We start from the raw sequence: 22002 nt of genomic DNA on the forward strand, positions 1-22002 counted from the left end.
CAATTGTGTCTTGTGTAGTTACATAAGATCTCATAGAAATTGAACAACTCACTAACTAGTTCATTTGAGTCAATTGAACTAGTTATAGTGAAGAAGAACTAGGTTAATATGAATTGCTCATATGGTTAACCTTTTGGGTTACTATGTTGAACCAACATACACGTACACGTTTGGGCATGGTTTTCACAAACCCAGTAAACGTCTACCCAAGTGTGTATGACAAGCTAAGTTTTCGATCTAACGGTTGAGAAATATTAGCTTGAATCTAAATCAGGTTTTCATCTAACGGTGAATATGGATTGCTTTGTAACTAAGGCAAAACCCTGATTCGAAGGCTATATAAAGGATACATCTAGCATTGTGCAAAACTAATACCCACACGTCTGTGTGATACTAGTGCGCTCGCTAGAGTCGATTCTCCTTTAACCTTTGGTTTTCTTCTCTAAAACCAGGTTAACGACTTAAAGACTTCATTGGGATTGTGAAGCCAGACCAATACTACTTTTATTGTAGTTGTGTGATCTGATCTTGAATCTTCTATCGTACGAGTACAATCTATTGATTGGATTGAGATCGTGAGAGTTCTCCGATAGGAAAGATAAAGAAGTCACAAACATCTTCGTCTCACTGTTTGTGATTCCTCGACAAACCGCTTGTGTAGTCAAGAAGGATTGTTGAGAGGTGATTGATTAATCTAGGCTGTTCTTCGGGAATATAAGACCCGATTATCAATTGGTTCCTGTTCACCTTGATTTTATATCTTAAGACGGAACAAAACCTAGGGTTTTTCTGTGGGAGACAGATTTATCCTTTGATAGACTTTTCTGTGTGAGAAAGATTTGTTTATTATCAAGTCTGCGATTTTGGGTTGCAGCAACTCTTAGTTGTGGGTGAGATCAGCTAAGGGAATCAAGTGCGCAGTATCCTGTTGGGATCATAGGCGTAGGATTACAATTGTACCTTGAATTAGTGGGAGACTGATTGGGGTTCAACTATAGTCCAGTCCGAAGTTAGTTTGGAGTAGGCTAGTGTCTGTAGCGGCTTAATACAGTGTGTATTCAATCTGGACTAGGTCCCGGGGTTTTTCTGCATTTGCGGGTTCCTCGTTAACAAAACTTCTGGTGTCTGTGTTATTTCTTTTCCGCATTATATTTTATATAATTGAAATAATACAGGTTGTGCGTTAAGATCATCAATTAGAAATCCAACCTTTGGTTGTTGATAGATATTGATTGACCCTTGGATATTGGTCTTTGGTACCGTCCAAGTTATTCCTTGTATTTGATAAAGACTCGCTATTGTTTTTAGCTTGAGTAAAAATCAAATCAAGAGAGAGATATTAACTCCTTGAGATACTTTTATCTAGATTGAGTCTGACTGTCTAGTTGATTCTCTAGCAAAGTATTTATGAGTTAGTCCATACAGATTGCTAGGCGAAATATTGGGTGGTGCTGTTAGACCCCTGCTTTTTCAAATGCAACCTAGTTGTATTGTGAAAGTGCACCCTCATCTAACTAGTGGTCGGTTTGAATAAGATGAGGAAGCACATGAAATGAGAGCATAGTTTTTGTGTTTGTAAATATCAGAAAATATGACATTCATAGTCTATCTTGATCAAGTAACTTGATTGTTGTCGTGGATCGGATTTTGGATGGACTTAATGGATAACTACGAATCAATAATATCTAAGTTCATGTTAGTGCGATTTTCAGTAATTAGGGTTTTAAAATAAACTTCGGTTTAAGATATTATTACCTAATGGAAAATATCTTCGTATAAAGATTCTGTCTTTGAATTTTGGCAAGAAAAATATGAAAATCTTGTTTGAATATTTTTCTCAGGGGAAACTCTATGCTATAGTCAGTCTGGAAATATTTTCTTAATTTGTTAAGAAAATTTGTCACTCATAAGTATTCAGAAACCGTGGTAAAATTCTTATTTAAAGCCTTGAGATTGCCTCATGTAACTCGTAGTTTCGCTAAGACAAACATATAAGAAGCTCAGAAAGTTAAGGATTATCAAGGGATGAATACAGAGAGGAAGAAGAATGCTATCTCTAAAACCATGTCCAATTATGATTCCGATAATTCCGAAGGATCTCAAAAGAAGTCTTGTAGGCTTTCTTTTGATTAACATGATCCAAAGGTAACCAAGTGGTTTCCTTATGATGGAATGGTTGATTACATAGCCAGTTTCGAGGAACTAAAAATCAATCTCATTATATCGTTTCGGAATCAAGACTGGCTAAAAGACAGGATCAAAAAGATAGCTGCAAATCTTGCACAAATGAAAGAACAATTTGAAAAACTTGAAAAACAAGAGGTGGTTGCTAACATGTCTCTTGTGACATGTTTCAAGAGTCTGAACATTGAAGAAACATCGGTAAACAAGCAGAGCACATCCAAAGAGTAAGAAAGATGCTCTTTGACTCTCAATTGTTGATCTATTTCAATTTTTTTATAAGGTATATTTGCAACTATCTATAATAAGTTAATGCTAAGCTTTATTTTTTAAATCTTGTGTCATTATTTTTATAGTTTCATTATGCATCTTGGGATTCTTATGTCTCTTTGCTTTCAGTTATAAGATTAATAAGTTTTGGTTCCTATTAACTTTAAAGTTTTGATCTCATATTGGCTTATCTCTTATGATTTTTTGACTTTTTGATTTAACAAATTTCATTTCCAACCTTTAGGGTTGCTTTATCAAATAACCATTAATAGATAATATTTATTAACTCATGTGTGAAGTCACAATTATACTATTATCGATTTATGTTTCACAGGTGGTGTATTTAGTATACATATGAGTTTCGCTTTTAGCTTTGTACTTTTTAGCATGTAATAGCTAAGATCTTTCTGTTAGAGCATTGCTCGGTCGAACTCGCAAGCGTTTCTGTCTCAAGCTTGTTTGTCAAGTTTAGTTGCCAAAACGATAAGTCTTGATTTCTAGTCTACTTATAGCTAAGTCTCGGACTAGGATAGTAAGTGTAGTTAAGCTCTAGACTCCACGATGTTCATCGATTGAAGACGAAGAACTACTAAAGGGAAATTGTGGAACTTCATCAACAAAAGGTATGTGGAGACTTGAACTTTTCTATCACTCAAAAGTCTATCTATTCTATCTCCTATTTTGAGACAAAAGTCGTATTGCTATATATACTTCGATTATACATATTTGCTATTTCGAGCCGAGTTTATCTCGCTTATCTATTTCTCGAAATATGTGTTGGTGAGCTTTCGCTTTGGCCAAGTTCATCTTTACTCGTGACGAAAGTCATGCATGTTGATTATTTCAATAACTTGAAAATCGTTTTGATGAAAAATAGTTTGTGAATAACAACTACATAACATCCTCTAAGAAAGTTTCAATGATTTAAATGAGGGTTTAGAACATGTAACCATCTTTGGATATAAACATAGTGTGTTCTCACATTTGTGTAAAAGTCCAAAACCGGGAACCCAAAAGTATGCGTACCCGTACACGTATTGGCGGTTGTTGGGAATCCAGGTAAGTATGCGTACCTGTACGCATACTGGAGGAAAGTTCACGTCTGTGAATTTCTTCTGGAGTTTGAAAGTAAAATACAAACTCAATCCGGTTACTTAAGTACGCATACCCGTTCGCATACTTATGTAGGTTACTTTCTAAAATCGGTTTGTTCATGAACTAAAACATTTATATACTAAGGAATGTAATCTTCGCAAACCCTAGCTATAATGTTCATGAATAGATTTTAGTGAATAAAAACCGATTTTGCTTCAATTGTGTCTTGTATACTTCTATAAGATCTAAGCAATTGAAAAACTCTCTAACTAGTTCATTTGAGTCATTTGAACTAGTTGAAGATGAATAAGGTTGATATGAAAGTGCTCATATGGCTAACTATTGTTGAACCAACTAAGTGTACACATTTAGGTACGGTTACTCAAACCTAAATGAAGTTACATTTCATTTGTGTATAACAATCTAAGTTCGATCTAACGGTTGAAAGATATTAGCTTGAATCTAATCAGGTTTTCATCTAATGGTGAATATTGAATGCTTTGTTACCAAGGTAACTTAGATTGCAAACCCTGATTTGGAGACTATATAAAGGAGAACTCTAGCAACTGGGAAACCTAATCCCCACACCTCCTGTGTGATACTATTTGCATAGCTAGAGTCGATTCTCCTTTAACCTTAGGTTTTTCACGAAGACCTGTAGGTTAACGACTTAAAGACTTCATTGGGATTGTGAAGCCAGACCCAACTATTTCTCTGTAGCTGCGTGATCTGATCTTGCTGTTTCTATCGTGATTGAGTGCAATCGTAAGATTGGCTTGAGATTTATATATTCGATAGGCAAGATAGAAAAGTAGTCACAAACACCTTCGTCTCATCATTTGTGATTCCACAATATCTTGTGTCGTTAATCGATTAAGACTATTGTGAGGTGATTAATAATTATAGGTTGTTCTTCGGGAATATAAGTCTGGGTTATCAATTGGTTCCTGTTCACCTTGATTTATCAAAAGATGGAACAAAACTCGTAGGTATTTCTGTGGGATGCAAATTTATCTATTCCTATAGACTTTTCTATGTGAGACAGATTTGGTTATCAAGTCTTCGACTTTGGGTCGTAGCAACTCTTAGTTGTGGGTGAGATCAACCAAGGGAATTAAGTGCGTAGTATCCTGCTGGGATCAGAGACATAAGGAAAGCAACTGTACCTTGAATCAGTGTGAGATTGATTAGGGTTCAACTACAATCCAGATCGAAGTTAGTTTGTAATAGGCTAATGTCTGTATCGGCTTAATACAGTGTGATGTTCAATCTGGACTAGGTCCCGAGGTTTTTCTGCATTTGCGGTTTCCACGTTAATAAAACTTCTGGTGTCTGTGTTATTTCTTTTCCGCATTATATTTTGTTATATAATTGAAATATCACAGGTTGTGCGTTGAATCGATCAATTGGTAAATCCAACCTTTTGTTGTTGATTGAAATTGATTGATCCTTGAACATTGGTCTTTGGTAACGTTCGGGTTATATCTCTTATATTCAATCGGGCTCGCAGATTTCTATTTGCTGATTGTAGATTGAATTGAGAGATAAAAATATTAACTCTAAGATATACTTTTCTTAACAGTGAGTCTAACTGTCTAGTTGATTATCTTGAAAGTATATTGGAGTTAGTCCATACAGATTGCTAAGCGAAATATTGTGTGAGGTTGTTAGACCCCCCCCCCCCTTTTCAATTTGTATCAGAGCAGGCAAACACGTTTAAGACCTCATAAGTCCGTGTTTGTAGCGATCTGACTCTGTGGACGGAAGTTCATCTCTTGCATTTACGCACACCAAAATGTCTTCCAAAGATTTTAACTATGCCAAATTTCTTGGGATTTCCTCAAAGGATAACTCCTTAGATGATTCTTCCGAATCCCGAAAGGTTGTTTTATCAAATTTTGATAAAATTCCCTCAAATGAGACATTTGACACTTTGTCAAAAGCTGAAATGGATCTCACTAGAATATCAAAAAAATCTACCGAGGCTATTGATTTTCAAAATCATGCTCAGCTCATTGATGAATTTGAAAAGTCTCTTGGTCGAGAACGAGAACTCTATAGCATCATTGAGTCCTTTTCTAACAATATCGAAAAACTAATTCAAGAAACTACCCTACAGCGTGTAAAAATTAGTGTTCTTGAGGATATTGTTAAAGAAGATTCAATTAGAGAAAAATGTTTGATCGAGACGCATTCATCTGATCTAAACAGATTTCGTGTTGAAAAAGAGAAACTGGGTGCATCCCTTATTCTAGCCCAAGAACAGTGCAAATCCTTGAAAAAGGAAAACTCTGTCTTAATGAGAAATTCTTCTATATCGATTACCAATTCTCAGAAAGAATTACAGTACATGAAGAAATGTTCTCCAAAGGAAGTTCCTACTAAGAAATCTTTACATAACTTGCAATCTTCTAATTGGGCTACGAATTTAAAACAGGTTCCTTCCAATGTTTCTCTTCCACGAACCTGTTCCTTCTATGGGAAAAAGAATCACCATGTTAAACATTGTTTTGCTAGAAAGAAATAGATTTATGATCTTCAAAATTTATTTCTTTTTACTGTCGACCGAGTAAATCGTCTGACAGCATCTAGAATGGATTTTATTCCTGCAGAAATCCAGAACTCTCATAAAAGGATTTTCAATGGTCACTCATTTCGAAATCTCTAGAGGAATCGTGTTTCTCCTCATAGTGCAAACCCTTACACCACAAAAATACACATTCCCAGTGTTTATGAGAATAAGTCTGGTAGATCTAAGTCTAGAAGGTGGAGATCTCTCTCATCTAATCCTCCGGAACCGATTTCTAGAGGTCCTAGACTTAATCCTCAGAAAATTCCCTCTGATGGATTTCCTAAAAAGGCTATGACGAATTCTTCAGGAATTAGAAATATCCAAAAGAAGGTAAGAAATACAAGGATCAAACTCTCAGACGGTATTGACATCTCATCTCTCAATACTCATGGTGAGATTATATCTCACTTTACTACCTAGTATAGGTTATTTCATCCTTGTATCTAACTTGAGAGTTGCAAGGATGATATTTGTGAGATGCTCAAGTCTACTGTTGGTTACCATCTGCCTTGTGTGTTTGATGTTTTTCTCTTATATGTAAGTTGAGTCATTCTTGACTCCTTGTATCTAATGTATCTCTTCCGTATGCTCTGTTTAAATCTTTTAGATTTTGAGCCTTGATGGAAAGAGATATTTGAAAAACAGAAAGTATTTCTTCTTGGATTCTTCTTGATCCATTAGTCTTCCACATCTGGTCCATGAACGTCCGTGTCTTCCTTTGGAGTTTTTAGGGTTTCCACAACAAGGGTGTTACTCTCTTGCATGAAAACATATGTATATCTTATACTGTTTTGCCTTCCCTAATATAAAAAAAGGGGTATGGAAAACTCCTCAAAACCTCAAGAAGTTGTGAATCTTGAGATGAAATAAGACTCTAAAGGATGCGATTCTGTTCAAGAACTTGTCTTGAAAAGGATGATTGAAAGGAAAGAGTACAACTCCTGGGTTGGAGAATCTGTCAAGGATCTAATTCTTTTTCAGAATGACTCTAGGGTCGAGTTTGCAAATCTTCAATTGCAAATAAATCAACTTATTGATGGTCAGGCCAAAATCCTTGATAATCAAAACACCTTGATCAGGAATCAGAAGAAACTCATCATGGACTGTGTCAAAGCTAGGCATCTTGCCCGCATTGTTGATCGGAAATTCAATGTTCTCACACATGAACATGGGGTCTCTACGGTCAAAAGAATCAAGGATATTAGTGATACCTTTTATGATGGACCCTTTCAAAGGTATGATGTTATCAAAGAAACTTGATTCTTGTTTTGTCTAGGAAACTTCTTATGAGAATTTATTCTTATGTTTTAAGAAGGATAACTAGGGTTTGGAATAGCCTTTATTGTGAGCACACATAGTTATTTCCAATGATTTTCATCTTGCAATGTTTTTGGATTTATTTTTATTTAAATTCTAAAGTTTATTTGGAAGATGATTTTGCGGTATTAATCTTTATGGTTTTATATAGCAACTTGTTATGGGATATGTATGTTTGCGTCCGTGAACTTTGATTGTCCCATACGTGGTCAAAAGTTAAGTCTTTCATATGTCGATATGCAAGTATTGATAAAAGATTGAATGAACTTTTGACGAACAAAAGTTAAGCCTATTATGTCATTATGCAAATATTGATGGAAGATAGGATGAACTTTTGTTTACAAAGATTAAGCCTATTATGTCATTATGCAAATAGTGATGAAATATAGAATGAATCTTTGTTTATTCCGCAGTATTGATCTTCTCTGATCCATATTTTTATGTGAATACTGTGCGGCTCGGTAAGTTTTCTTATGTGAGCATTTCCAATTAGATTAATCATGGATTCTCTTGTGATTAATTTAGTTGAGTATTCCGATTAAATTAATCATGGGTTCTCTTGTGGTTAATTTAATTGAGATTTTTGGATACAAATTCATATTCTTATGTGATTTATTAATGTCCAAATAAATCCTTCTTTTTTTTGTGAAAGTAAGGTCGTTCTTATTGTTCTTTCGGGAATGACATTTTATGGGGGAGAGTTTTGTTATTGTACTAGTTGTACGATAACAAGATTGGATCGAGACTTATGCTGATTAAACAAATTGATATAAGAACCCTAACAAAAACCCACTGTCTTACCCCTGTAAGAACAGCTACTATCTTACCCCTGTAAGAACAACCACTTTTTCTATTTTATTTCTTCATAAAACTTTTATTACAGACTCAATCATCTTATAAAGCCATCTCTTCCTAACCTAGCATCCACGACCCACAAGGGTCTAGGTGGTTACATCCCAGCCCACCGTTATGACTGAAATTAACCTACTAATTACATAATTAAGCTAATTAATTCAATCTACTACTAGTAATAGTAACCAATACTAAATACCGACAAAAGACATGATAAGGGACACCCTCATTATAGCTAGGTACATGACAATACCTACCCCTCCAAAACATCCTTGTCCTCAAGGATGAAGACCAGAGATAAATGTATATATATACCGTATTTTCATGCTTCCTTGGTTTGAATGCACCCTCACTAGCATTAGCTCCTGACTTGAGAATATTAAGTATTACAGTCCACAAAATTGTCGCACAGAGCTGTTGTTTGCCTCCTTGCTGCACAGTAGGCGTATCCTCAAACTGTTGGCCCATGGACTTGCAAAGCTCCACCTGTTTCATTGGGTTATTTCTAACCTCAGAGAGTAATCCGACTTCAAACAATGTTTTAACAACATTTGGGCTGCCATTAACTGCACAACTCCCTGCTCGGTTGTAGATTGGGAAAAACAAGTTGCTGGTTTTTAAGGAATTGAAGAGACGACCGTGCGGAGGAAACTCCTTGAACCGAGAGAACTGTCTAACCTCACACAGATGCATTGCAAAAAGGGATTGCTTTGAATTCGAGAGATCAATCTGTAGGACTCCGGCCTAAACCAAGACAGTGGTCGTTACAGAGTCAATTCGGTCACAAGAGAGGATGGGTCGATCTGTAGAAGGGAAGCTGAGAAATGTGTGAGATCAATGGTGATCGAAATTGTATGTGTGTTGTGTATTCTGCGTGAAGAAATAAGATAGGTTACGATTGATTGAATTTGCTCTGTTGAGAGTAATTATTCAGATGATGAGTTTGTGTGCTCTTGTTGTCTGTTTGACGAAAGAGTGTCCTCCTTTCAATCATGATTCAGAGACTTATTTATATTGTTAGAATTGTAAACACCTTGATCCCATGAAGTGTGACAGTTGCTGGAGTCAAAGAATGGGGAAGTGGAAATCGTGTTAAAACCAGTTGCTCATCGTGCGGAGACTTGGTTGATTTTCCATCCACTACTTTGCTAACTCCTCCAACTGATTGCACGACTTGCTCACATTCTCATCGTGTGTATGAACACACGTGTCGTAGACCACCAGGCCAAAACCCTAGTTAATATCCCCCCATGTAACACGATTGATGTCTCATGATTGTGAGTCTGCAAGGCAGACGTGTATTTAGTTAGTCAGTTGCTGACTTCATGGGACGATGAGTCCTTATGTTGCTGAGTCGAACGTGATTTGCAAATGTTCTAAGACTCATGAATTGAATGTATCTGTTGAGACAAAGGTATAATTCTCGAGTAAATGTTGATAGTTAAGGTGAGCAAATATTGCTCATTCGATGGATTGTTGAATATCGATAGTTGAACCAATATTCCTTAGTCTGAGCAAATATTGCTCATTTGATGAATTATTGGTAACAGGACCAAATAAAATATTAATTTAAAATACTGGCAACTGAACCGAGTATAATTAATTAAAATGTTGATCACGGGATCAACATAAAATTATTAGTGTTTGAATCTGCTCAGAATTATGTTTTCTAGAGCTTTGGATTCGAAACCCTAATTTTGATCAATTGTTGATCAATTGATGATTTATTAGAAATCAACCACGTAGTGAAGGAGGTACTGGCTACATGGGATGATGGATCGACCATGTAGCGCCCATATGCTCGAGTGAGCTAATACCAAAGTCTCTCGAAGACAAGTTGGTGAAAAGATGATTAAATGTTGGTTTAATCCTTCATTAAAATAATGTTCGTCTGAACCTTTAGGTGATAAAACCTAATAAATTATGAAGAGATGAAGGACCGACCAAGGGGTCATGAAACTGGCCCTGGTTGGTCATGGGACCGACTGACGATCGTTTTATGAAATTCCAAATTGTTTGGAAGAGTTTGAACCTAATGTGAACAAATTAGGTCAAATGATGAAAATGTGCGGGACCGGCCTCTTGCAAGCCAAAGAGCCAACCTTGTTCGGTCAAGGTAACATGCTCATGTCACCAAAGTGTTCGTGTCTCAGTCCTGAGAATTTTGATATTTTCTGGCGTGCATTTGAGCAATCATTTGAGAAAATATGAAGAAATCAAGGTTTTTGCTCAAACTGAGGAAACTTCATAAGATGAAGGAAATAATAATAATAAAATAAGGAATCGTGAAGTGTGGGACCGGCTATGGCCAAGGCATGGCCGGGCGGCCAATAAGCCCGGTCTTGTGACACTTTTCCTAATTTGTATTATTTTCATGATTTTAGGGAAATACCATGAAATCAAGGAGTTTGTTGAAATAAATGAGTTTTCCTTAAAGTGAATGAGTTTTCATGAGATGAAAGAAATAATGATAATTAATAATAATAAAATAAGGGGCGTGTGGGACCGGCGGCATGGTCGTCCGGCTAGGGCCCGTTCCCGCGAGTCTTCCCTAATTTTATATCTTTTCCTTGATGTGAAGGAAATATCATGAAACCAAGAAATTTCATGGGATGAAGGAAATAATAATAATAAAATAATAATAAGGAATGCAAGGTGTGGGATCGGCCACAACTAGGGCATGACCGGCCGGCTAGTGAGCTTGGTCCCGCGACACCTTTTCTAATTTTTATTATTTCCTTGATACGGAGGAAACACCATGAAACTGAGGAGTTTCCTTAAAATGAAGGATATTTGTTCAAATGGAGGAATTTTCATGAGATGAAGGAAAAATAATAAAATATGATAAAATAAGGAATTAAGTGTGGGACTGGCCACGAAATGACTGGCCGGCCGGTGGGCCCAGTCCCCTAGCACCTTAGCTTAATATTTTATTATTATTATTTTTCTTCCTATTTTGCACAGGTTCATCGTTCCTTCGTATTTTTGAATGCTCGTTCGTGCATTCAGGTGCTCGTTAGCGCATTATTGATGAATACACTTGCACCATTTTGGTCGGGGCTTACTCGATAGAGGCTCAAATGCCCGTACGTTGAATATTTATCACTAACCCATGGAATTCTGCTGGGAAGAACCATGAATTGAAGTAATGAAATATTATAAAGAACGTAGAATATTTCTGAATATTCAGTTAATGAATTTAAGGATTAGAGATAATTAATTGATGGCTCTATACTAGCAGGCATGTTGTCTAGGAGCATTAATTATCTGAGAGTCGAGTAATATGAGCTTGTTGAAGCGTCATATTTCTTTTATATAGTCAGGGAAAACATTGTTACATCCTGAAGATGTTATTGCTCTATACTAGCAGGCAAGCTGTCTAGGAGCCGTCCAATCTTTCGATTCTATATAGAAATATTTACTGAAATTGCTCAGTATTTATGAGATATGTCGTTGCCTCAGCTGAGAGACTACACATCTACATATACCCTGAGTAACAGTATTCTCAGTTAGAGGTTCTGGCGGCATGAACTTTTATGCCTCAATGAGAGACATGAGCCTCAATACTCATCTGATTGCTGGATCAGGAGTATGTACAATTATGGTTTTACGATTTTAGCCTTTGTCGAAAATCCACCATATTAGAGCATTGCTCGGTCGAACTCGCATGCGTTGCTATCTCAAGCATGTTTGTCAATGTTAGTGATCAAAACTATATGTCTTGATTTCTAGTTTACTTATGACTAAGTCTCGGTCTAGGATAGTTAGGAATAGTTGAGCTCCAGACTCCATGGCGATTATCTTACGAAGACGAAGAAATACTCAAGGAACCAGTGGAACTTCATCCGACCAAAAGGTATGTGGAGACTTGAACTCATTTGTCACTCAAAAGTCTATCCATTCTATCTCCTACTCTTGAGACAAAAGTCGTATAAGTATGATAGTTTTCATACATACACATCTGCTATTTCGAGCCGAGTTTACTCGCCTATCTTTTTCTCGAAATATGTGTTGGTAAGCTTTTGTTGTAACTATTTTCATCTTTACCCGTGACGAAATTCATGATGACGTTTCAATCTTGAAAATAGCTTTGATGATGATAGTCGATTCTTTATGTCTAACGACTATTATAACATTATAGAAGAATTTTTCAATAAATGAAATGTAGAGTTGAGATTACGTAACCAACTATGGATATAAGCATATATCGTGTGCTCGCACATTAGTATATAAATCCATGAGCCGGAAACCAAGTGCGTGCATATGTGTGCATGCGGTATTGGTGAAGGAGACGGGTTAGGTACGCGTACCCGTACACGTACTGGCGGAAGTTTCATACCGAAAATTTCTGATGTAGTTTGTGAAGTTTGCAAACTGAAAAACCAGTCACCTAAGTATGCGTACATGTACGCGTACCCACGGAAGTTTTCAAACCGAAAATTTCTACTGACTTTTCAAACTCAAGTCTGTTAGCTATGGTACACGTACCCGTACGCGTACCTAAGCTGGTTATATTTCTCAAATCGGTAGTTTCATGAACTTAAACAATAAATCAATAAGGAATTGAATCTTTGCAAACCGTGGCCATATTGTTCATGGATTGATTCAAGTGAATCAAACCAATTTTGTTTCAGTTGTGTCTATGTATAAAGATCTTAGAAATTGAACAACTCTTGAACTAGTTCTTATGAGTCATTTGAACTAGTTATGAGAAAGATGAATACGGTTAATATGAAAGTGCTCATATGGCTAACCATTGGTTAACTATTTGTGAACCAACTAAGTGTACACGTTTAGGTACGGTTACTCAAACTTAAATGAATACATTTCATTTGTGTGACAATCTAAGTTTCGATCTAACGGTTGAAAGATATTAGCTTGGATAAATCAGGTTTTTCATCTAACGGTGAATATTGAATGCTTTGTTACCAGGGTAACTTGGATTGCAAACCCTGATTTGAAAACTATAAAAGGGAGACGTCTAGTAACTGGAAAAACTAATCCCCACACCTCCTGTGTGATACCAGTTGGTTTGCTAGAGTCGATTCTCCTTTACAAGTAGGTTTCTTCTCGAGACCCTGTCGGTTAACGACTTAAAGACTTCATTGGGATTGTGAAGCCAGAAGAAACTACTTCTCTTATAGTTGAGCGATCTGATCTTGCCATTTTCTATCGTACGAGTTCAATTTGGCTTCAGATTATATCTCCGATAGGGAAAGATAAAAAGAAATCACAAACATATTCGTCTCATCGTTTGTGATTCCACAATATCTAGTTTCGCTACCGTACGATTTAGATTATTGTGAGGTGATTGATAATACTAGGCTGTTCTTCGGGAATATAAGTCCGGTTTATCAATTGGTTCCTGTTCACCTTGATTTTATCAAAAGACGGAACAAAACTTGTAGGTTTATCTATGGGAGACAGATTTATCTATTATCGTAGACTTTTATGTGTGATACAGATTTGTTTATTAAAGTATTCGACTTTGGGTCGTATCAACTCTTGGTTGTGGGTGAGATCAGCTAAGGGAATCAAGTGTATAGTATCCTGCTGGGATCAGAGACGTAAGGAGTGCAACTATACCTTGAATCAGTGTGATATTGATTAGGGTTCAACTACAGTCCAGACCGAAGTTAGTTTGTAGTAAGCTAGTGTCTGTAGCGGCTTAATACAGTGTGGTGTTCAATCTGGACTAGGTCCCGGGGTTTTTCTGCATTTGCGGTTTCCTCGTTAACAAAATTTCTGGTGTCTGTGTTATTTCTATTCCGCATTATATTTTGTTATATAATTTAAATATTACAGGTTGTGTGTTTGTATCGATCAATTAAATCTAACCTTTGGTTGTTGATTGGAAATTGATTGATCCTTAGATGTTGGTCTTTGGTACCATCCAAGTTTATTATCCTTGTATTTGATAAAGACTCGCAGATTTCTATTTGCTTGAGTATAAATCAGATCAATAGATAGAGATATTAACTCCTTGATATATTTCTTATTAAGATTGAGTTTGACTGTCTAGTTAATTCTCTTAAAAGTATATGGGAGTTAGTCCATACATATTGCTAATCGAAATATTGGGTGTGGTTGTTAGACCCCCCGCTTTTTCAATTGGTATCAGAGCAGGAAAACACGTCTAAGACCTCAAAAGTCTTTGTTTGTAGCGAGCTGACTCTATGGACAGAAGTGTTATCTCAATAAATGCACCACCCGATCCAGGGATCCCAGAAAATACTTCCATGACTGATTTAATTAAACCCATAGAAGAAATTCTGGTCAAACCTCCACCTGGTTTAAACTCTCTTGAAGTCTTCTTAGGACTTGAAAAGAAACTTGAAAGCTTATCTTCTGATGTTGATTTATATCTCCAGAAAGAACAAGAATCTCTTGACAGGCTAAATCCAGTTATGATGAATAATGTTTATGATGAGGTGGATATTGATTTATTAATCAATAAGAGCAATGCTTCTCCTCTGTGTAACTCAATCAGTTGTAACAAACTAAATGATATACAAGACGAGTTTAAATCTCAGTCATCTGGGTATGTCACCCCAAAGTATGAATTGATTCAGATCTCACTTCATGATCCTCTATATCAAGATAGTAATATTGTCTTCATCTCTGAAGAATCCAGGACATCTTTTATTAAAGGGGTTGTCTCAATTAAGTTGGAAGAAGAGAAATCAGTCACTCAATATTTTTTGGGTTATGTTAAAATTCTTGGATAAGCTTATAAAAATCAGACTCTGGAAGGATCACAAATTTGTGAGTTGTAAAAGCTGTTGGAAAGAACCCCTCTCATGGTGTCATACTCTGCAAGTCTAATTTAGAGCTAATACTCCTTGTTTGTACCAAACGAGTCATAGACTTGCACATGAGCAGTTCACATACGATGAACCAGAACTGTGAAGAACGAATTCATCTCTCGTACGTGTCAAAAAGGTTCACTCGACACTTAAAAGAGAGAAAAAAATTATCTTTGGTTTCTTCACTCTTATCTTCATCTCTCTAAGTCCACAGACGCAAGAAGAAACCGATTAGTTCTCTTACCTTCAACATATGGTTTCTCAACCAAATCAAGGTTGGTTTGTTCTCTTGGCTCCAGAATCTGCTCGTGCACGTTGGGTCGAGAACCATTTTTGTGCTTGTGGTGTGTGTGTGCTGGTTTACCATCGACGGTTCACAAGACAAGTAAGTTTCTCAACTCCCTATTTGTATCTTTTCAACCATGGAGCAAAGAAGAACCAGGCATGTAGGAAGCTCGAGCCATAAAACTAGGGATGAATCGTTCTATGACCCCCAGTATCCTTGCTAGGTTCATCAACCCAACTACTCGTATGCTTTATTTAGAATATAAGACTAAACAACCAACTTTTGAAAGATTTTATGATGAGTCAGAATTTGAGGTACAAGGTTTACTGGATTTCTTCAAAAATCACTCCTGAGGTATTATTCACAAACCAATAGGAACTGCTCGCATTGAAATGGTTGCACAATTCTATGCTAACATTCATGAAGAAGATACAATCAATTGTCAGTTTAAAACTATGATTGGCAGTATCTCCTTTACTGTGGATCGTTATGTTATTGCATACTTATTAGATGTAACCCATATTGGTAATACTCATTTCCCTCCTCCTGAGAATGAAAGATTGACTCCAAATGTAATGTCAATTCGTCTCTTTAATAGAGATGTCTCTCGGAGAGATGGAAAAATATTTGCTGGTGGTGCTGAGTTGTATCTCAAAGTTGCTGCAAAACTTATTGTGGCCAATATGATGCCTAGTACTATTGACAACAATCTCTGGACCAGGTCTCTTGCTAAATTTATCTGTTATATTACTGAAAGAAAATATATTGACTTTTGTGGACTTATTGTCAATCAAATGATAAGTGTGAAACAGACTCCAAAGAAAACTCCAGGGTTTCCTTGCCTCATCACAAGAATCTGCAGTCACTTTAACATTACTCCTTTTGGGACTGAGATTGGTGGTCCAAAAGTTCTGAGTAAATCTATCATCTAAAAGATGAAGCAATCCTCAACTAGTACTTCAGCAAGTACCTCCGCAACTTCAAACCCTGAACTGGTGCGCCTTTAAAGAGAAGTTGATTGCATGAAAGAACAGTTGGAGGTTGCTGAAGCTGAACATTCTGATTTAATCGAGAAGTTCTTTGAGATTGCTATTGACTTTTATGGAGGGAGTGATTAAATATTTTTCTGATGATCTCTTTCTGTTGAACTTCTTATGTTGATCCTGTTAAAACTATTAGTTGTAATAACTTTTATGTTATTTTCGCTTTGGATGATTTCGTCTTTCAATTAAACTGCTAAATATTGGGATCCATAAAAAGTACAGAATACGATGTCAAAAGGAATCTCTTTTATATGTCGATATGCAAGTATTGATACAAGATCGATGAACTTTTGACAAACAAAAGTTAAGCCTATTATGTCAATTTTTGATGGAAGATAGGTCAAAATCTTTTGTTCACAAAGATTATGTCTATTATATGTCGTTATGCAAATAGTAGAATGAATCTTTGTATATTCCGCATTATTGATCTTTCACTGATCCATATCTTATGTGTATACTGCAATGCTCCATAAGGTTTTCTTGTGTTGAGCATAAAACGATTGAATTAATCATTCTTTTATGGTTAACATAGTCGTAGCTCCATAAGTTCTCTTATGTTGAGCATGTTCAAGTAAATTGATCACTTTTGTGTTTAATTTGATTGTGTGGTTAGTTTAATTGAGAATTTTGGATATAAAAAATCATTTCATTATGGTTTTTGGTGTCCAATAAAATCCTTCTTTTCTTGTCGCTTTTGTTGTTCTCTCGGGAATGACATCAAATGGGGGAGAGTTCTTTTGAACTTGCGCTTAATTTCCATATCTTTGTGGGGAGTGCAGATATGGAATTATTTAGGGGTTATCTTGTATCTTTATAAACTCCTTGATGAATGCATTTAGCTTCGGATTTATGATTGCATCTAAATAAGTTGATATGTATGTTTCTTTGGTCTTGAAGCGTCTTCGTGGAAATTTCATTAGGATCCCGTTTTCGTACCTTTGCCAATTTTATTGACAAAAATGGGGAGAATTAATATGTAGTTCACACTACAAATACATATGATTTACGTGTTTTACGGGTCATTATGTAAGGGGGAACGGTTTTCATGTTGAGACGAAAGTATTGACTAAAGGGGAGTGATACATATCACCGTAGACAACACATTCCCCTGTCTATTCTCCTGCATTAACTTTCAACAATTCACCAGGTAGAACTACTCTGGCACTGACGCACCCAGCTTGGAGTCGCATAAGAGCATCAATTTTCCCACCAGTCAAACTCCATCTTCTATAACAATGCATTCGATCAAATAGTTCATGTGTGTCCTCACAAACTCTAATAGCACCAACTGTACTATTATTCAGAATCATATGAACCAACCCATACACTTTTATACCTGCGCAATTCAGTAATTTCTGAAATGAGTTTGAGCTAGCAGTCACAAGATCCTTCTGAGCCTTAACTGTTGGAGTAAGAAAATTGACATCTCCAACCAACCATTGAACAACCATCTCTTGTACAATGCCAAAACCACTATCGCTGGAACACAACAATGTCGTTATAACTACCCTCTGAATCCTCCGGTCTACACATACTTCAGATGTAAGTATTAGTAAATGCAACACTTAACTTATATCTGAGATATATAACTGATCTCTAGTAGTTGGATAAACAGAGAAGATAAACATTAGGAGATAATTAGACTCCTTAAGAATGATCAGCAACACAACATGAGCCTGAAAAGTTTTACTGAAGTCTTTGGATGTACTTGTGTTAGAGCATAGCTCGGTCGACCTCGCATGCGTTGCTATCTCAAGCATGTTTGTCATTGTTAGTGATCAAAACTATGAGTCTTGATTTCTATCCTACATAGCTAAGTCTCGGACTAGGATAGAAAAGTGTAGTTGAGCTCAAGGACTTCATGGCGATTCATCATACAACGACGAAGATCTACTAAAGGAACCATGGAACTTCATCAACAAAAAGGTATGTGGAGACTTGAACTTATCTATCACTCAAAAGTCTATCTCTTTTATCTCCTACTTCTTATGAGACAAAAGTCGTATGCTATATAGACTGGATCATACACATTTGATATTTCGAGCCGAGTATATCTCGCCTATCTATATCTCGAAATAATGTGTTGGTAAAGCGTTTCGCTTTGATCAAGTTTATCTTCACCTAGTGACGAAAGTCATGAAAAGTTTCAATTACCTTGAGAATTGCTCTGACGCGAAACGGTCTGTGAATAACGGCTATATAACGTCCTCTGAGAATGTCTAAATGATTGGAATGAGAGTTTAGATTACATAACCATGTATTCCTTAATCCGAAGTTTTCGAATGTTGTTGATTGAGAGAAACCGTAGGAATTGGCTTTGCCAAGTCCGCGAACTGACGGAAGTTCTTGTACCTAGAATTTTTGTTGGGATTTTCCAAAAACTCTTTTGCGTGTAAGTCTGCGAACTGGCAAAAGTCTCTTTGCCGAGATTTTCTGCTGAGTTTGGAAAACTCCACCGGTTGTCTTAAGTCCGCGAACTTGTTTGTGAGCTTAAGAGGTTATGATCTAAAGATGTGCTCTGAACATGAAACTTAAATTACTAAGGAATGTTTTATGCAAACCGTGGCTATAAAGATCATGAGCCGATTCAATCGAATCGAATCATCTTTGTTTCAATTGTGTCTTGTGTAGTTACATAAGATCTCATATCAATTGAACAACTCTCTAACTAGTTCATTTGAGTCAATTGAACTAGTTGCGGTGAAGAAGAACAAGGTTAATATGAAATGCTCATATGGTTAACCTTTTTGGGGTTACTACGTTGAACCAACATACACGTACACGTTTGGGCATGGTTTTCACAAACCCAGTAAACGTCTACCCAAGTGTGTGTGACAAGCTAAGTTTTCGATCTAACGGTTGAGAAATATTAGCTTGAATCTAAATCAGGTTTTCATCTAACGGTGAATATGGATTTCTTTGTAACTATGGAGAAACCCTGATTTGAAGGCTATATAAAGGAGACATCTAGCATTGTATAAAACTAATCCCCACACGTCTGTGTGGTACTAGTGCGCTCGCTAGAGTCGATTCTCCTTTAACCTTTGGTTTTCTTCTCTAAAACCAGGTTAACGACTTAAAGACTTCATTGGGATTGTGAAGCCAGACCGATACTACTTTTATCGTAGTTGTGTGATCTGATCTTGCATCTTCTATCGTACGAGTACAATCTTTGATTGGCTTGAGATCGTGAGAGTTCTCCGATAGGCAAGATAAAGAAGTCACAAACATCTTCGTGTCACTGTTTGTGATTCCTCGAAAAACCGTCTATGTAGTCAGGAAGGATTGTAGAGAGGTGATTGATTAATCTAGGATGTTCTTTGGGAATATAAGACCGGATTATCAATTGGTTCCTGTTCACCTTGCTTTCATATCTTAAGAAGAAACAAAACCTAGGGTTTATCTGTGGGAGACAGATTTATCCTTTGATAGACTTTTCTGTGTGAGACAGATTTGTTTATTATCAAGTCTGCGATTTTGGGTTGCAGCAACTCTTGGTTGTGGGTGAGATCAGCTAAAGGAATCAAGTGCGCAGTATCCTGCTGGGATCAGAGGCGTAGGAGTACAACTATACCTTGGATCGGTGGGAGACTGATTGGGGTTCAACTATAGTCCAATCCGTAGTTAGCTTGGAGTAGGCTAGTGTATGTAGCGGCTTAATACAGTGTGTATTCAATCTGGACTAGGTCCCGGGGGTTTTCTGCATTTGCGGTTTCCTCGTTAACAAAATTTCTGGTGTCTGTGTTATTTCATTTTCCGCATTATATTTTATCTATAATTGAAATAATACAGTTGTGCGTTAAAGTTAATCATCAGGAATCCACCTTGTGGTTGTTGATTATTGATTACCTTGGACATTGGACATTGGTCTTTGGTACCGTCCAAGTTATTCCTTGTATTTGATAAAGACTCGCTATTGTTTTAGCTTGAGTAAAAATCAAATCAAGAGAGAGATATTAACTCCTTGAGATACTTTTATCTAGATTGAGTCTGACTGTCTAGTTGATTCTCTAGCAAAGTATTTCGGAGTTAGTCCATACAGATTGCTAAGCGAAATATTGGGTGGTGTTGTTAGACCCCCGCTTTTTCAATTGGTATCAGAGCAGGCAAACACGTTAAAGACCTTATAAGTCTGTGTTTGTAGCGATCTGATTATGGACGAGTCTATCTCTAATAACGTACCAGTTCAGAAATTACCAGATGATTCTAAAAGCTTGGATTCACCTGAGAGAACTGTCACATCTAAGTCAATATCCAAACATTCTCTTGATGTAAAAACTGTTGATTGGGAAACTCTCCTAGAAGAACAGTTGGATGAACTTTCTGATGAAGGTGATTCAGATATTGATAGAGATGTTGATGAGGAAGTCTCAGAGTATGTTAAGTTTTTGGATTCGTGGAATATGAAGAAGATTACAACTTCTCATGTCACACCTCTTCTGACTCCTCTCTGTCGAGAAAACAAGAAATTGAGAAGATGTTACGCAGGTGTTTATTTTCGAATCGTTCTACCGAATCGATCCTCAAGGATTCTGAGGAAAACCTACGTATGAAGTCACTTGAATGTGATAATCTTTATCAAAAGTACTTTTTGTTGGAAGAGAAACTTGCAGAATCTGAAGCAAGGTTTAACTCCAGCAAACAAGTTTTGACGACAGAGAAAGCGCTTATCTCACTCGAGAAAAACGCCTTGAGGCTGATTTAGCTGCTGCTCTTGATAAAATCAAGATGTTGGAAGATGACTTGAAAAAGTTCAATACTAGTTCAAGCAAATTAACCACTATGCTAGGAGCAAGTAAAAATCATCGTGATACACGAGGATTGGGCTATAAGGGAATAGATGCTCCAAGTACTAGCAAAGAGGTAAAATTTGTCAAGGCTAGTGATTCTTCTCAACAAAAGGTTTCCACTGATGGAAAAGTGAAATACCTTCTCCGGCAGTTAAGGTTCAAAAGAGCAAAGTTTATCAACCTCCAAAGTTAGCACACACGGATCGAGGTAAGAACATTCCTTATGTTTGCCACTATTGCGGAAATAAAGGTCACCTGGAAAGGAGATGTCGTTTCCGTATAAGGAATGAGAAACTTCATGATGTTCTTGTTTGGGATCACAAGAAGTTGTGAAACCAAGATCATACGTTAAGACTGATCCTCTTAACGTTACAGGTTGTAATTGTCCAACCTTTAGGCAAAGGAATCAGTGCTATGATAGACCTAGATTTGCCTATAAACGTCGTACGAATCCTTTTCATAATCGTAATGGTTATCAAAAGGATAACTTCGTAAAGACGAAGACAAGATCCGATGCTCCCAATTGGAGAAAGACTAACTTGCAAAAGAATAGTCAATCCAATTCTCTTCCAAGAATTCTAGAAGAGAGTGATGGGAAGAAGGTTCCGACTGTTCCTAAACGCACTCAGAAGTGGATACCGAAGAAAGACAATGATGTTTTGAGTGTGAAAAGGAATGATCTTCCAGAAAACTCCATGACTATGGAAAAGGCAGTATCCATGATGTTGGAACTTAACAAGTTTTTTGGAAAAATGGAATTGGATGTGAAAGGTTCTAAAAGTGATCTCTT

The sequence above is a fragment of the Papaver somniferum genome, chromosome 7, assembly GCF_003573695.1.
Source record: "Papaver somniferum cultivar HN1 chromosome 7, ASM357369v1, whole genome shotgun sequence".
Taxonomy (NCBI): domain Eukaryota; kingdom Viridiplantae; phylum Streptophyta; class Magnoliopsida; order Ranunculales; family Papaveraceae; genus Papaver; species Papaver somniferum.